Source organism: Pezoporus wallicus, unplaced genomic scaffold (assembly GCF_028554395.1).
Source record: "Pezoporus wallicus isolate ANWC-B61680 ecotype Strahan unplaced genomic scaffold, APGP_CSIRO_Pwel_v1 contig_2384, whole genome shotgun sequence".
Taxonomy (NCBI): domain Eukaryota; kingdom Metazoa; phylum Chordata; class Aves; order Psittaciformes; family Psittacidae; genus Pezoporus; species Pezoporus wallicus.
The window spans coordinates 544,889-560,680 of NW_026640488.1; the positions used below are offsets into that span (position 1 = coordinate 544,889).

General features: G+C 40.9%; 1 protein-coding gene across 4 annotated transcripts in view; it reads right to left on the reverse strand.

The window, feature by feature from the left end:
- The window catches only part of SH3D19 (SH3 domain containing 19), an 81,137-nt gene that overhangs the window by 42,454 nt on the left and 22,891 nt on the right, over positions 1-15,792 (reverse strand). The window lies entirely within an intron of this gene.

Consider the following 15,792-nt stretch of genomic DNA (forward strand, 5'->3'; position numbering starts at 1 on the left):
TCTGTGCTGAAGTTCACATTCTATCTCATCTGTCAGAAAAACCTGGAGAAGAGCCCATGAGGCTGTGCATACTCTCAGATTATAAGCATTTAATGACTTAACATTCTTGTAAATAAATAAACCTTACACAGTAAAAGCCTACAAGTCCTTTGCTAAATATTTCTAACAATTACCTAACAACTTATCTCCCCTTTCAGTTGAGATTGCATTTTTTAGGAATAAGTTGGTGGGTGGGGTTAGACAGGAGGACAACATGACCAAAAGCTGTTGATACACAAGAGCTAAAAAATGTTTCCTTTTGCCAATTCATCTGTTTTGTTGGCAAGATTAAGGTTTCCAACGCCTCTCTTCTGAATGTCTTCAATGGATACAGCGGTCCTTACTATTTTCATAAGGTAAAAATCAAAACTAACTTGGAGTTACCATTTTCAGGCACTGTTGCTAGCTTGAAGAACATGGAATTAATAACCTGCCTCCTACAGAGGAGATTAAAAAAAAAGCCAACACACAAGTACTTCAGAAAAGGACTTTTTTGCTGTTTTTTCTTTAAAAAGCGACATGTAAAGAACACTTGTGGATGAGAAGCCTCTGAAAGTGCTGAATAGTCTTTAAAAGCTGAAAATAAACAGACTATATCTGGTTTAAATTAATACATTCTCTTAATTACAACACAAAGGTAAGCAAATCTTTTCTGGAAACCTTCAACAGCGGTGTAACAGCAGGAATGTTAGTACAGGGAGGGCATTAGCATTTTAACACTGCTTTCACTCTGCCTACAGCAGGCATGCTGCACACCAATTCTGTCAGGGCTCAGTTCAGCTCCACATGCACTTCCTACTGCAACTGCTGATGGCTGCAATTACCCCAGTGGGAGGAAGAATAGAGGTATTTGAGGAGAGAAGAAAGAGACTATCAAAGAGGACATGGATGAAAAATGTCCTCCCTCTATAATCATTCTGAAAGCTAATTAAGACTAGAAATGAATGTTGCTCTGACCGAACTGTTTTATGAAATAGTTTGGGTAGTCTAGGATAAACAATGCCTATTTGTCTGGTTTCAGAAAGAGTTCAAATGTGGCTTGGCCCCTATCCACACAGCTAGCAAAGCTGCACTAGAAAACATTTCTATCAGTCGTATTTCACTGTGCATTCTCAGCAGAAAAGGATTCTAATTTTCCCTCGAAGTGTCCCATCATACTACAGCCTTATCTTTAAGAAACACTTTTAGTTTTAAGTTCCTCTCAGACATACCCCAGGCTCCTTTTATAATTCTTTAAACTCAAGTCTCTTTCTTCTGTATTTTCATTTTTGAAGCTTTATTCTCCTGCTTTTGTTGCCATAAATCACTTTATCACTTACTAGACAGGAAGGAGACTGAAGTCTGGTAACGTGGATCTGAAATCTTTCAGAGTGGCAAAAAAAAATTCTGTACTCAAAATTAAAGATTTACTGAAGTTTTATAGCAGGAAATTAGGAAATCCATAAAGAATGCACGTTCAAGTATTAGTAAGAACCAAAAGGAACAAGTTATTTCTTCTGCTGGCAAGAGTGCTTTGACCCATTGCAATTTGCCTTAGAATCTGATGAGCACCTTCAGATATGAGCCAGTACTTTTTGCTAGAAACCATAGGTGTCATCACGCAGGCAAAAGTTCAAGCTGTCCACACAACGCGAGGACCAAAAGGGTATAGAAAACTATTTTAAAACAAAAAATACAAAGAAGCAACAAAATATTTTACAAAACCATCCTAGCGAAATTGTAGTATGGATGTATCAAGAGCAAGGCAGTTCAAGTATGCAACTATCCGTGTAATTTAGAACCCAGGATAACATGGTTCTGTTAGAAAACTCATGAGTTCACAGGCAAAACAAGCTGCTAGGAGATATGTTTTCCTGGTTCACATTTAGCTTACAATTATTTAAGTCCTTTAAAAACATGAAACTGGGAACAGATCCCCCCCCCCCCAAAAAAAAAAAAAGTCCTGTAAAGGAACTGCAAATTCCATACAATAAACCCCACTAATTTAAGTAAGATGCTGGTTTTGGGGCACATGGTTATTTTGCTCATACCTTATGCTGAGCTAACACCCCTCCCTGTTCCACAGGCAACAATTCCTCGCCTCTTGTTGTCTTGCAAGGAGAGAAATTAGAAGGTTAGCAGTATCCTCCTCTGTTCCACAGTTAATGACACATTTTTTCTCAAGCCATCCAAATAATTAACCAAATCAAATTTAATTCCCTGTTTGATGAGGTAGGAACTGCAACAATTATTCCACTGTATGGAGTCCCTGCCTCTTTCCACCTCCTCCTCCTGTCCATAAGTCACAGCAATGAACCAGAGCACACACAAAATCCCCACAAACACATATGTTAAGGAAAAACAAAAAGGAAAGAAGTTTAATTCATGTGAGACCTCTGATTCTGGTCCCAACGCAAGTCCCAGACAGTTATATCAGAACACGCGAGGGGACAGTGTGACAATAGTCCCTGCCGGGATGGGGAGACAACACAACTGCTCCTGTGCCTCCCTGCAATATACATAAGCAAAGTCCAAACTCATACCGCTGGAAGAAAACAGTACAGAGAGCAGGAACTTTCAGAGCATTAAAGGCTCTGATAAACATTTGCTCCAACACCACCTCAGCTATATCAAATATGGAATAAGTAAAGATGCAAACTACCCATCCATCCCCACAAAGGATTTAACATGAAGGAGTGGACAACCAGATCAACTCCTTGGACATCTGCACATCATCGCTCACTTTTAATTTAAAGTGCAAACTTGGTTTCATTTCCCACTAAGACAGCAGCTTTGTTGAGCTTCACTTGCCAGCCCCTCAAAAACGGGGAACTAACCCACCTCAGTTTTGCCCTCTGTGCACCCAAGCAAGCCCACTCAACAGGCTCAGAGGAGATCTGTAAGCTGCTGTACCTATTAAGCTGAAAGCAGCTGGGTACTTTGAGTCTGAAGTAATATGAAAATGGTCCCATGGGTCACCATTTCTGAAAGATAAAGAACCTGGAGTGGTTTGTTTGAAGTTGTTAGACACCTGCTCACTCTTCCTGGCAGGCTTTACTCTGGGTTTCAAGGACAGATTTTCTAAATATAAACACTTGAGGAGAACACTTCAAAAACATCTTTCAGGTCTGTATACTGGGGAAATAAATTTGCCACCAAATAGACTGGGTAAAGAGCTGTAAACTGTTTAGTCGAGTAAGTGCACTTAATTGTGTATAAACCATGGTCTCTTCCTCATTAGGCGTTCTGCTCTGACACTTTACTTGCACTGAGCAGTGTTTCTCATCAAACACTACTCCAGTGTAGCTACAGTATTTCTCAAAGGCCTGTTCCTGCAGGATGACTCCTGACCTAACACAGCAGTCTGCGAGTATCACTCTCCTGAACAGTCCCCACACAGCAGAGGAAGGGAGGCACTGTCTGGGCGGAACAAAGCTCAAATCCCACAGGTATCTGCCTGTGAGCAGGCAGGGATTTGTGTGTGCCTGGAGCAAGGCAGCATTCAAGTCATATACTACCCAAGGAAAGAGGTCAGGAGGTTTACCTTTTCACCCACAGGCCTTTTAGCTGTTTCAGGAGCAGTAGTGGCTCCAGCCCAGCCAAGGGCATCTCATGGACCAGCCAGATCTGCTGCTGAGTGCAAACAGGCAGAGGAGGCCTGGGCTTTACCTGCCTCTAGTGAGCATAGGCAGTACTGTCTTGTGATTGCTCCCTCCAGCCCCTGAGAACAGCCATATAAAAGGTGGGATGTCTCCCTAGGTTATCTACAGCCTTCTACCCTCTAGGTTGTGGTACTGCTTGGGATACAAAAGACACCCCAAGCTACAATCCTGTCTCAGCATTTCTCCTTCATCCACTTCCACTAGTCTCCTATTGGCTTGCATGTGATTCTCAGCAGGAACTGAGCAATCCTCCAGAATGCCTGCTCCTTTTATCAGAACCAGGACCTTTAGTTTCTTTATCATTGACATAACAATGAGTATTCTACAGGAAAACTGATTTTATACATCACTCTAGTCATACACAAAAGCCTAGTGGGGAAAAAAAAAGAATGAAAAATAATGAACAGTTGTTCTAAAAATGAATGTACTGAACTATCTGCTGCCAAATCTCAACATTTATCTTTCATGTCATGTTATACAAAGCTTTTTCTAAAATATTGTTCCTTAAGTTCACATACCTGTGTAAAAGCTTTTAAACATAATTTTAATTGTCATGGATATAGACCTTGTCTTATACACAAGCCACAGAGTAAAGAAAGTTCAAATGTTGCTATTTTTAATGTCTTGTGACTTCTTGGAATGTGAGCCAAGGATTTTTAAATTGCTGATGTTGAAATGACTGTGAGGCAAAACACTAGTTTAAGAAAAGGCATCAAATATTCCCCTCAGTTGCTTTAGAAATCATGCCATCTTTATAACAGGCAGTGTACTACAGTGTAACACTTAAAAACCTTATTAGAAGACATTATTCCAAACACAAAATGTTTAAAATGTCACCTAAATGATTTCACTGCAGGCTGAGTCACAGAAAAATATTAGTAACCTTATAGTTACATTAAGGGTGGTGCAAAAAACCAGATTATCACCACCCTGACAGTGGGCCGAAAACAGATGTATTAGTTCAACTAAAAAGCTCACAAAGTTAGGACAGAAAAGTCACAGCTATCTCATGCTCATGATGCGGATACAGTAGACAGAATTGCAGTAATCCTATGGATTAAGTGAATGTGCACTGAAAACATATTCACAGTGATCAAACTCTTCAATGCCTCCACTGCAGAGGACTCCTAGTCCTTCAACGGATATGTGTAAATTAGGTGACACAGGACTCTAGGTGCAGTTTGCCCAGTAGTGAAGAGAAGCAGAGACTGCGCAGCTGTCCCCACACTCACCACTTCCATGAGCTCTCTCATGTTAGTGCTGACATGGTCACAAGCCTGCTGGATCAGCCATGTGATTTTGCTAACAACAAACAATCCCATCCCAAGCATCGCAATTAGTTTTCAGCTAGAGAGGCCGACTGCTCCAGCTGGCTGCAGGGCCACACGAGCACCAGGGTTACACCGGAGAAGTGGTGGGAACAAACAGGGAGGCTGGGCAGTCCTTGGGGTAAGCAGCTTGGCCTCTACTCACAAAAACAAACCTTAAGTCCATAACTCAGCAGTAAACCTGACAGCAAATTACCAAATACTGACTATGCCTCTGGTCAGCTGTTCTTCTCACTCTTTACTATCAGCTAATCCACTCTTTTTTTTTCTCCCTGTTGGCCAGGGTCATAAAGATTGTCTCTCTGGGAGATCAGACAAGCACCAGAAAAAAGCAGCTGGCAGCAGCCTGGCACCATAGTGGCTTCTCTGTAAAATGAAGACATACTCTCTCTGCTAAAGCATGGGTATTGTCATGGCCCTGCATGTACAGGAGGCTAGCAGAGATACAGTCATGTAAGAAAACTCATGCTCAGTACTACAGATCTGGTCCACCAGGAAACCAGACTCACCCTGGGACAACTTTACTTCTCTCTTGCATCTAGCCCCAAAATCAAGTAATCCTGAACCAGTAATCAAGTCCAGGGACAATTCAGTCCTCATCACTATGCTGAGGATGTCTGCTTCTGCATCACATAATGAATGCAACTTCCCACTGTCTGGACAAGAAAGGATGTAGTTAAGAAGCAGCAAAAATCCAGCTGCTCAGCTAATTAAAACAGCTCACGTTAACCAGCAAAGGGAAATCCTTTCAGGAATTGCTCTCTAGCTGTTTCTTCAACCACTTAGTACATATTCATGTGCTTGTCACTGTCATACTTGGAAATCATATTTTAGCAACTGAACCTTCAATTTCAAGGCAGAACACAGGCAGGAAGTCAAAGCAGATCATTGCAGCAGATGGTAACATTTCACACTCCGATTCTCACAGCAAACTAGAAGTCACGAGGCTGCAACAGCTTCCACACTTAATAATGCCCAGCTTAGATATTAAAGCTGGAACACATCTCAAGTTTTTTGTGAATCTGAGTCACCCTGAATTAATTTCTTCCTGATCCAGGGCTACAGGCATGCCAGCTAGACTTCCCCTAGTATTTTCTTACAGACAACAACCTGAGCAGAACCGCACCTTGCCCCTGAAGATAACTGTATGCACATGCCCATTCCAGAAAGGCAAATCCTTAGAGCATGATTCAAGGTATTCTCAGTCTTCATTGTATATTGACTGATTTCAGCTCTCAGTAAGGGCTCTGCTTATTGAAGACTGGCATATAACAGCCAAGAAAGTTCATCTGTTGTGATAACCCTGCTAGTATGTTTTGATTAAAATTAATAACTAGTATTTATGCTTTAATGACAATTTAACCTTGGTAGTAAATATTTCTAGCAGTAGAAAGCATCTATAATTTTAATAACAATATAATAGCAATGTAGTACTGTAAATGTAAATGCAAGTATCACTAAATTGTCATAGTGACAGGATATTTGGCCCCAGCCAGCAACATACTCAAGCACAAAAGTGTTAAAAAAATGAAGGGAAAAAACAGCTCTTTCAGATAAAAGAGAGGTAAACTGCAGATTCTTCTGATAGAAATTCATTACCATTAAAGTCTATGTAGTTCCATTCGCAAATGGGGAAAGATGACAGTGTCCTACTTTTACAGTTAAAGAATGGTTCTTTGGATCAAATATTTGCAGTAGCATTTCAGCCAGTAAATCAAAGCCCTCTCTAGCCACTGACAGGACATTCTGCTTGCTTCATACATCCCTGTACATCAAATACAATTTGGTGGCTGAATGAGCTCCAGCACCTTTGTAATTGACATCACAGATGAATAAAACCTGGTTTAATCACGAGGGATGAACAGGACAAAGGCATAAAGAAAATCTGTAGATCTGGATACACAGGATTCAATATACTTTTACTAGGGCTTTAACTATTATTAAGTATGAATATTAGATTTTCTTCAAATCATTTATGTACTTCACAGAACAGATAGGTATAGTGTTGAGGTTTTGTAAAGGGGGAAAGCGGCATGTGAATGTACTCATATGAATAAAAGCATTAACAGTGATTACTAACAAAACAGGTAACACTCACTTTACAACAGTGAGTATTTAAAACCCCTACAAAATCTGTTACCTACAGGTCAGCAGAGAAAAGAATAGGGAAGGGACAGGGGTGTTAAATCACCCTAAGTAATGAAATGTATTTTGGCTGGCCTTTTGAAAAGAGGCTGAGAAGCTTAGGTATAGAAACACAACAGAGCATGGCTCCAGAGAGGAACAAATGAATTAAAGGGCACTGACTGCAAGGGTGAGAACTCAGCACGACCCACAGGACGCATGAGCTGGAGGTGAGGAATCCAGAGGAGAAGGCTCAAGTGCTTGCAAGCATACAGACTTCAAAGACTTCAGATCAGCAATCAAACCAAGGGAACAAGGTATAGGTATTTCTTATTTTCCCTAGATCTGTTTGTTTCCTGTGTAAAAATAATCTGTAAAATAGATGCCCATTTGCTTCAACTATTGTGAATTCTTTGAGGAGGAAACTAGTGTATGTATAAGAAAGGAGTTCCTGGGGAATCTTGAGGCATCTTAAGACCTCTGGCAGATGAATAACTGAGTCTCACTTCCAAAAGACAGTACCAAATAGCTTCTACACTCAGCAGTTAAGATAGTGTCTGGATCCTGCCTAGTCAGCTCTGAAATACAAAAGAGTCGATGGGGAAGCATCCAAAATGTAAAGTTCAACCGAAGCCACAGAATGGGATTACCAGAAGTGTTGGATACTAGTATGGCCTCAGTGCCAAAAAAATCAAGTGAGCACCTTTGAGAATTTCAAAGTATAACAATGGCCAATGCTGAACTATTTGACAAATCCCATCTCGTAAGATTTCCATGCTCCTTTAGCCTAATTCAACTTCTTCGTAGGCCATCAGAGTGTGAAATGTGCTGGAGTTCAAGCTTTATCCAAGTGAGAAAAGAAAAGAAATTTCCTCATTGTTTTAACTGTAGATTAAAGCAATATAGATATGTTGAGAGCAAAGACATTTGTTGTGAAGATACAGTTTATAAGACAGATGTATTTATACATATGCATAAAATACAGTGAAGTCTTAGCGCTTAAAAACAAGAAACAGGAAACAAAAACCTACACTTTAATTGCAACCAACAGTCAAAAACTGCATGCAAGAATATTACAAGGTCATAGTAAAAAGGTTTACTGGCTTCAAACTAGCCATTTATATTAATAAATAAAATAATTAAAGAAAAGGCAGAAACACCCATTTTCAACCCTCACATATTAAAGCTTCACAAAAGTAAAACTATTTTCATGTGTGATCACATCTTGTTCCAATGGACTGCTGACTCACCCAGTTACACCCTACAGTACATGAGGTCCATGAACTTGTAAGAGCAGCCCTTACAGAATGCACAGTGCACAGACATTGTAAAATAAAATCTTATAACCACACCCTTCACTAGACCTGTCTTGCCAGCAAGTGCCCTGCATGCACATCAGTTAGAGAAATGGCATGTTTGCCTTACACACTCTCCCCTTGCCGTTTATCCAAAAACACTGAAATGCTTCCTTTTCTTCTATACCATAGATACTGACGAGCTTTTGGTTACAAAATACAGAAAACAATTTGTCAGAAACTGTCATTAAGTAACAACAAACCATACATCTGTAGGTCTATAGTGTTTAAATATGACCTTACACTGCACTCCTTTTTTATTCATTCACAAAGATCCAGCAACTCCGAGATTAAGGTCAAAGATAAGTATCAAAGTTTACTTTTCAAGTCTTGTAATCCTGACTCTACAAGGATGTAGGTAAGGTACAGTCTATAGAGGTAAAGGTAGTATCTTTGTTAGCCCAAGGTGGGCAAAACCAGCAAAATTTTTACATACTGAAATCTTTTCCAAGTGTGAAATAGAAGCATCAACCATCAGAGTGAAACAGATATTTAAACCTACACCTACCAAACCTGCACCTATTTCAAACATACTGCAAAACCCTGATAGGCAGGCACAGCACTGAATTTGCCATAAAAGCCTCAAAATACCTACCTTAACAACTGAGAGAAGGCCTTTAACTTCTGGGGACATTTTTCCGATGAAAGAGATCTCATCTTTGAGTAAGTCACTATGCAAACATACTACAAGACAAGGGAAACTTCCTCCACCCTCATTCATACAACCTTAGCTGTCTTACAACATCATGGACCACAAATTATACAGCAAATCAATAAATATGGCAGCCTCTAATGGATGGTTATAGCTTGGAAGAAATAATCATTATCATCACCTTCACCACTCAACTAAATCCAGCTTCAGAAACAAACAACTTGTAGAACAGACTGAACCAGACCTTGACGGAGCAACAGTTACGAAAGATAACTTGCCAAAATACTTCATAGCCACGAAAATCAGCGCCCCTCCCTAGACTCTAAGAATCCCCCAGACACACAGCTCTTCCATATGCTCTTCCATGCACTTCAGTCAGTCCACCTATGCTATCAGACAAATTAGACAGCAGAAATGAAAGAGACACTAAGTATCAGGTCCAGCTTACTCATGTGACCGAAAGAACACAAAAAACAGGGACCAGTGTGGCTCATAAAACCCACTTAATCTCTGACCTCTGACATCTGATCTCAAATCTTTGCAGGCTTAGAAAATGACTTTTTTTTTAAACAAAAAAACAACTCCAGTACAGCTTAAAGGCTCTGGATTCAGATAACACAACAGGTAATTTCTGTAACCTCCACTCTCAGCGATGCTCTTTACTTCAAAGGCAATGAATTCTTCCTGTCCTTTTCCTCATATCAGCCAATAACCTTATCTCCCTTTTCCCTTGCTACTATGCCTCTGGGCCTCCAAAAGCAATAAAGACCTTTTCCTTAAGACTGCCTAATTGATTAACACCATCCATTTAAACCTAGAACAAGAAGTTCTTTTACAAGTAGCAAAGCTATAGGAAATGGCAGCTCAGCCTCTTACACTACAGGACGTAGAAAGCATTATATAAAACTAGCAGATACCAAGTTTGAAAGAGTCAAAAGAGCCTTGAAAACACGAAATATGAGGTTAAGTTGTGGCAGTGCTTGCCACAAAATTTTATGGGTACTAAAAGTGCATACGAATTAAAAAACCATAAATATAGAAACCCCACTGAGCACTATTAAATACCAAGCATCCCCTCTCAGAGGCTCTGAGCCGTACAAATCTGGATGCTGACAAAATGCATTGATACTTTCCAATGCACAATTGCTTTTTCCTTATCTTCTTCCTTAGGCTTTTGTTTCACAAATAAGCAAAGATAGAATATGAATACTGGAGTAGGTATGCTCCATAAAGACCACCTTTACACTCGTACTTGTTTTTTAGGATGAAAGGAGGTCACCTGTTTGAAGGCTTTGCCATTTTAACGATACTTCAGTTCTAATAGGATCAGTTGCCAAGGTGACTGGCTCTGCTGCTGGCACGATTGGCAATGGAGCACTCTAGCATAATGCAAAGAGGGGTTCCCAAACTGGGGAACCTCAGGGGAGCGAAGAGCCACCAGGAACCCACAGTTCACACCACAGTAGCAGACAGGACCCGGGCTGGACCAGTAGCAACAGCAGCCAAGCCACTCGCACCTATGAAAGAAGGCCTTATGGAGCCCTAGTGAGCAGAGCATGGCCCATCAGCTGGTTTGCGCAGCACTTCACACAGAAGGGTGCTGATGCCCTGCCAGCTCCCCCAGGGATCAGTGGTACCCACCCAGCAGAAAGCCATGGCCTCCCTGAGCTCTGCACCCACCACGACTGATGTGGCTGCTCAGACAGAGCTCTGGTGGGAATACACTGATGCCCCAGTGACAGGCATTGGGTGTGCCCTGCTCTTGTGCCAGTATTGGACAGCAGCAGTGAGCATGCCTGTGGAAGGTGTGCCCATGTGGAGGAACTCCTCTGCTTAGTGATAAGAGCTCTGGGAGGAGGGTGGGGAGTATGAGGGAGTGCAAGGGAGGCACAGACTATTTCACCTGCACCCCACCTTCCCTGATACAGGTCCAACAGGCAGACAGAATGATCTTCATTAGGGACTGTAGTGACAGGACAAGGGGTAACGGGTTAAAACTTAAACACGGGAAGTTTAGATTGGATATAAGGAGGAAATTCTTTCCTGTTAGGGTGGTGAGGCACTGGAATAGGTTGCCCAGGGAGGTTGCAAATGCTCCATCCCTGGCAGTGTTCAAGGCCAGGCTGGACAGAACTTTGGGTGACATGGTTTAGCATGAGGTGTCCCTGCCCATGGCAGGGGGGCTGGAACTTGATGATCCTTTAGAGTTGGTCCTTTCCAGCCCTATCTGTTCTATGATTCTATGATAGGGAAGATTCCCTATCCTTTGTCCACCTGGCTGAACGCAGTGGCTTAAGGGACAGGGGGCAATGGCAATTAAGTTCCTGCCTGGAGCAGCTGGCGCATCCTCTCTGTGACTGCCCCACCTGCTCAAGTGCCCTTGCACAAAAGCTATGAGGTTCCACAAGTGCAAGGAAACAACGATGAAGACGATGGTTTATATAGCATAGAGGAGTCGCCAAGGTGAAGTCAGCCTGTACCCTGCATCAAAACTGCTTCCATGAAAGAAAAAAGATGGGTTGCAGTCATACAAGACCCTTTTCTGAAGGAAACAGATGGCTCAATATGCAGACCAGATCCACTTCTTAGGGAAGTCTGGTGCCTCCCAGGAGCCTTGGTTAAATATGAGAAGAGGAAGCTTCCTACCCTGCTAAGGCCTTCAGATGATTGTCCATTATCGACTTTTCAGGTAGGCAGCAATGAAGTCGCAACAAGAAACCCAAGAGCAATTGAGACTTCAGGGCCTTGGGATGACTGGTTAAGGGTTCACGAGCGCAAGCAGTTTTCTTTTCTATCCTTCCAGTTGTAGGAAATGATGACGGAAGAAACAGAAAAAGCCAGCAGATCAATACCCGGCTATGAGACTGGTGTCACCGGCACAACTCTGGAGTTTTTGATCATGGGTCAGTTTACATGACACCAGGCTTACAGGCCACAGATGCGCTACACCTATCTCAAAGTGGGAGAAGGATCTTTGCACAGGAGTTAGCAGGGCTTATGGAAAGAGAGCATCCTGGCTTTTAGCAGAAACAGTGTGTCCCTCAGGACTAGGGAAGTGGTCCTCTCCCTGTAAAAAAAGATGTAGGAGAAATTTCTTCAGTGAAAGGGTTGTCAAGCACTGGAACAGTCTGCCCAGGGAAGTGGATAAGTCACCATCCTTAAAGGTATTTAAAAGATGTGTAGATGTGGGACTTGGTGACATGGTTTAGTGGTGGACTTGGCAGTGTTATGTTAATGGTTGGACCTGATGATCTTAAAGGTCTTTTCCAACCTAAATGATTCTATGATTCTAAGATAAATCTCAACATAAAAGGACAAATTCTGGGTTAATTTTAAAGACATTTGAAAATTCTGAATATTTTTTTTAACATGAAAATAATATTGGTAATTTCTGTTTTATGCCCTCCAGGAATGTTAATGATTTTGCTTTTTATCTCCATTCAAGTACATCTTTGTTTAGCGCAAAATACCTGTTTAGTGCCTTCAGCAAAGCAGTTACTTCACTAACAAACACATTTTGTCAATTCAAATACAGACATAATTAAAAAAAATAATAATACAAAAGACAGTATGGGAATAGTAATTAAAGGAAATACAGAGAACTGTGTTGTCATTTCAGATCTATCCTAGGTCGAAAAAAAAATGCTGTTATTAACAAAAAGCAGTGGTAGTCTGCCTACACTGTAAAATGTTCATTTAACACAACACATTTCCTTGTCAACAGCCTCAGAAGGAAGAAGATAGATTTGGCAGTAACGCAAATAATCTTCTGTCCTATACAGTAGTAAGGTGTGGTGACAAAGCCTCTCCTGCAGCTGTCATGACTGTACTTGGACCATGATACTGTCCTCTTCCTTCCTAGCTGTCTAACCTTCACCTGTCAGCACAGACCTAATATTTTAGAAGGGACAATAGAAACACAATGGTCTTAAAAGCAGCTGCCCAAAAGAAACTGGGTTCTTGGGAGAGGGAACAAACTTCCTGAATTCATCCAATCATAAAATGATTTAGAATTATTTGAACTTATGCTATATTAATACTAGATGCTGGTGTGTGAAGGGATGGAGAAGCAGAAGCCCAGATAACATGGACTAGAAGAATTATAATAGTAAAACCAAAGCTATTGCTTTCAACTAAACATTTATTCCAAGAAAAAAATATTGCTTAATATAACATGAGATCACTGATGTACTTCTTTCACTTGAACTTGATATTGTGCTGTAGTTCAAAAGAGAGATTTAACAAAGTAATAATTGTTTGTGTAACACTATGTTTGTGTGTAACACTATGATTAGATTTGGACCTTCTCTTTAATTAGAAGTCAACCTTTGCCTCAAGCCTCAGGAGATAGGAATGTCCATTATAACCTGAACAGACAACAAACCTCTCATAACAACACTCCCAAGATTCAGATGTGGCTATGTAGACTTACAAAGACCATACTTACATAAATACTTTCCACATTTAAGGTTGTGTGGTCTAATTTCAGTCATCTGTAGCAAGGGACCTGCTGGTGACCTGCCTTGGTTGTTGCCTCCAAGCGATCAGGCAACATGACTTTTTGTACCACTGAATCATAGATCTCTTCCTGAAGCTTAAGCAGCTGGAAACATGCAAAAGCAGCTCATCCTTGTCTGCACGGGCTAGTACTAGCTCAGGTGAGGCTATAGTTTCTCACAGATAGTCAAAACTAGGTACCTGCAGTGAGCAAAAGCCTGCTTTTGAAAAGAGAAATCCTGTAGCAAAATCAGAAATGCAGTGTCTCACAAATGACAGGATCAGAGCCTAAAGTACAGCTGTGCAAGTTGCACAGCAAGCATTAGACAGAAATACAGTAGGAAGAAAGCAACTAACAATGTGACAGGCCTCACTAGGAATATTTTTTCCCATGATGTAGTGTGGATGCAACTGTAACATGCTTTGAAAGAGTACTTGATCAACCATTTCAATGCTCAACCTCCCAAAAATCAGATGCTACTTAAGGTAACCGATTATCTGTACTAGAAAGATCTGCAGACACCAAAGAGTAACTTTCAATGAAATGACAAAGTAGGTGAGCAGTAAGAAAAAGAGAAGAAAAAAACAAGCGGTAACAATCACTTCTCTCTTGTGCACAGCTGAGTAAGAGGCCATGGAAACGAACACAATACAACAGCAAACTGAGCTCTCCCACTCAAATTCCAAAGGTGAAGGAAAATGTGGATACTGTCCTAAACTAAACAGAAACCTATTTAAATCCTATGGGAAATAAATCACAGCTCAAGTATCAGCTCCAGTACTCTTAAAATATCAACATAATTATTTTTATTTTTTTTTCAGAGAGAACCAAACTACTGCTACTTCTGAGCCTGAAGTGTACATACAACCTGCTGAGTCTCCTTCCTCAGCCCTGACACCTATTCCAAAGGCTTCCCTTAGCAGCTCCTCCTCCTCTGTTTCCTTTGATCCTATTACAAATACTTTTGGAAAGAATCCTCTTCCAGCACTTTTCCCATCCATCAGATTAACTTCATGTGCTATTTGCCACCAAAATGTTGTTGTGAGAAAAAAGGAATAATCATAAAGAAACAGAACTATAACCATGACTGATTAATTTGGTCCATCACATGTTACTTATTAACAGAGAATTCCAGTTCTCCCCACCTCTTCCATCCACCTCAAAGCTGGGTTAAAAGACAAAGCCATGTGTTTTCTTTAAAGAGAATTATTGCCATTTTATAGGAAAAATTTGAAATCTGGTCAAAATTGCCTTTAAAAGGAAAGTTCCATGATTAAAAAAAACCTGTGATGTGTGTAATTGTGCGCTTCCTGAAACCACTTTTTCTAGAACTAAGGTCCACCATGGCTTTTTATGCCCCGAACAATTCTAATGCACAAGGAGAGTGGCCTTGTATCTGGATTGTCCTCAGTACCTTCTGCAGGAGTCTATTCTGAAAGGCAATTGGAAAGTGAAACTTGCTCATGTACACAAGATGCCCAGAAAAGCACCAAAATCCTTTGAGAGAAGAAGGAGAGTGAACCTTTTTCTTTTATTCTTTCACCAACCATCTCATTCTCAGCAGTATTTTCCATTATGAATTAGCATAAGCACTGGAGGGCAGCCCAGACAACGGAAGGAATTGTTCAGCACACCAAATCAAGCAGTCCTTCAAAATTCCCTTTGCAGAAACAAGCAACAGAATGCTCTTTTATTAAAACCAATCCCTCTTCTCTCATTAAGAATAAGGAACCTGGAAGGCTGGCTAAGATGCACCCTTCACAGTAATTCTTTACCACTATCTGTGAGATGAATAGCCAAAAATCCCCAACACAGTGATGAACTGGCAGCATTAAAACAAATACCCACAGGCTCTAGATACCCATAAAATCCCCAGTTGCCAGCAACTAAGCTGAACCCATCTGCCATTTATTCCTCTGCTCTACCTGTGATTTTTTGATTCCCCACCCCTCATTTACACATAAGTATAAATTGAGCAGGGAAAATTAACACTGCAATGAATAAAGTAAACATAAAGATTTATTACAGCAAACGAATACACTGCACAAAATTGCTCCAGCTTATTCTACTCCCAGGAGGTACACCTCTGATGTGCACAGCACGTGCTGCTGACCAGAAACACATGATAAACAAAAGACAGAAACATAAGCAGATT